The sequence below is a fragment of the Poecilia reticulata genome, unplaced genomic scaffold (genome assembly GCF_000633615.1).
Source record: "Poecilia reticulata strain Guanapo unplaced genomic scaffold, Guppy_female_1.0+MT scaffold_284, whole genome shotgun sequence".
Taxonomy (NCBI): domain Eukaryota; kingdom Metazoa; phylum Chordata; class Actinopteri; order Cyprinodontiformes; family Poeciliidae; genus Poecilia; species Poecilia reticulata.
In genome coordinates this window covers 103,805-106,345 of record NW_007615063.1, presented here as the reverse complement: position 1 = coordinate 106,345, position 2,541 = coordinate 103,805, and the positions used below count along the sequence as shown (strand labels likewise).

At 38.7% G+C, this 2,541-nt stretch overlaps 1 long non-coding RNA gene across 1 annotated transcript; it reads left to right on the top strand.

The window, feature by feature from the left end:
• Nucleotides 1–528: 528 nt before the first annotated feature.
• LOC103460759 (uncharacterized) lies at nt 529–1,286 on the top strand. The gene is made up of 3 exons (XR_532989.1): nt 529–723; nt 796–1,119; nt 1,198–1,286. It is a non-coding gene; the product is annotated as an uncharacterized LOC103460759 (long non-coding RNA).
• Nucleotides 1,287–2,541: the final 1,255 nt, after the last annotated feature.

Below are 2,541 nucleotides of genomic sequence, written 5' to 3'. Positions count from 1 at the left end.
AGGGGCTCAAACCTCCTCTTCCCCCCTCTGCACGTGCCTGGATCTGTTGTTCTGCGTCAAACTAATCATTTGTTTTAGTTTCATGTCAAACTTACATACTTGAAGTCAAAAGCTTATAACTGGACATCCTAATATGTTTAGAGAGTTTATATCAACATTAACATGTTCATGTCATCACTCTGAATCAGACTGAGGTCAGTCTGGTCTCTACAGTAATGAATCACATTCTGAGCTGAGATCATTTAAACCCTATCAAATAAAACTATGATGTTAAACTAGCGCCATCTGGTGTCCAAACACCAAAAGATGAATCTACATACTTCAATTCATATTTGCCCTTCAGAAGTTTTTCAGTTCATTGAGTTTAACAAAACTCAAACCAGCATTAAGTGAAATAAATTATGTTTATCTCCCAATGCTGTTGTCATGACAACAACAACAAAAAAACATGACGAGGTGTTTGATCTACTTTATCAAAATCCTGCAAACATGAGTGTTAGGTTGGAGTCTTTTGTTTTTTGTTTTCTTTTTTCTGTGTTGTCCTGGTTTCCTGGGAAGCTGCTACTTCCCCTCACAGCCACCAGATGCCGCCACTGGGCGGAGCCCCTGGAGAAGTGCAGCGGCCAACCTGTAGACACACCTGTGTCTAATCTGAGAGCTGCTGAGGTGCTTCATAAGGAGCGACTAGCTGACACTCCAGTGCCTCAGTGTTTGCCTCTACTGGTAAACGTTTCACTTGTGAAAGCCTTCTATGTATGAACCGGCTTTGATCGCTCCCTGTGTTCTCTCCCTCAGGTTTCCTCGTTGTTCCCCTGAAACTCCTCGTGGTGGACGTTTATTTCCCGTCTGGAAATGCCCCTGTGTTTCCTCAYGACGCCATTGGTGATACCAATCGGTTGCCATCCTCGTGCACTCGCCTTCCTGGTCCTTCCCGTGGATTCCCTTCATTTCGCCTCAGGTTGTACCTGTTGCCGTTTGTAGCTCCGGGAGCTAGCYATCTGGACCCTGCTGTGATATCAGCTCGCTCCTTTAACCCAGCCACCAAAACTTACCTGCTCGCTSTCCAACGGAAACCCGCTTCTCCGGCTGCCACCATAGAAAATCTTAATCTGCCTTCAAGTAAGAACCCTCTGAGAAAAGTCTCTGAAATATTTCCTTGGATCTGTCCAGTATTCACACCTTTCTTCTCATTAACAGTTTGACGACCGGTTCCCCCCTCCCAAATCCAGGACTGTTCTCCCTTGATCTCCACCTCCMCTTTCCCTTTAATAAATATTGTRTTTTTTTCATATTGCTTCTCTTGGTGTGTTCTTGCATGTGGATAAACTGACTAGAACCCAACATGACAGAGTAGTAATTTTACTGCCTTGCATATTTTTATACAGAATGAAAAATAATTGCAAAAATTATTTTTTGTTGGGCTTTCCAATGTAGAGTTACACCTTGGTGTTGGGTTTTTGTAATTTTTTTTGTCTCAGCCCTCAGTTTGCTTCTTTTTTTGTGGTACAATTAAACAAGTTTCTATTTTTTAATTTACTATTGGAAATCCTAATGTTCATGTCTGCCATCTGTGGTTGGATATTTTCTTCTGTCATTTCTGTAACATCAGTTCCTATTTTCTTGAGGAAGAAATTAAAAATATGCAATGAAATAATGAGGATTTAACTTATAACCTCTTTAAGTTAAAATTCAGTGTATATTTTCTGTCATTAGAATTTATGATTGACTTGATAGTTGCTGGGTTATCAAGAAGAAATTAAATGTATAACTATCCCTAATAATTTTCTTTTGCATAACAATAACACGTCTACTAACTGATGTGAATGGACTTAAATGACAAACCAGTTTTCCTGCAGCACTGAATGGAAATCAAKGCAATGTGGACTATTGACCACTAGATGTCAGAAAAGACTGAACCATAAGAAACCAAAGTCAGTAAATATACTGCAAATATTCAGTAAAACTAATACTTCCTACCAACCAGTAGGGGGCGACAAAACACCGTTGTCAGATATTTATTAAAGGTCCAGTTAACTGTTACATAAATTCTAAATAAAGAATATTTGAGAGATTAACAGACTTACATACACTTAGAAAAAAAATAATATGAAATAAAATAATCCAAACTGTGACAAACAAGTCTAGATGAAAACTGAGGTTATGTGGAAGATTGTGGACTAAAAGGGACTTTAGCATATACAGTTGACGAGCCAGTAATAAACTCTCTACATATTTTGTTTACACWAATATTAAGTTCTGTTGCATATCCATAACAGAACCTGAGTATCTCTGTGTGTTTGCATTAAAATAAAGTTAATTCTGCATCATTATTTCTATATTTCTCCCTGTTTTTTGCTGCTCTGTGTAACAACCAAACAGGAAGAGGAAGTCTTGCGCTGCATATGATCTGGGTTTACATGTGAGACACGTTCAGTCAGCATCAAGCATCAGTCATGGAGGTCACAGCTCTCTGCATGCAAATCTGTGAGTAATGATATATTATTTCTTTCTGACATATATCTATATTTTGAGTTTGGATCT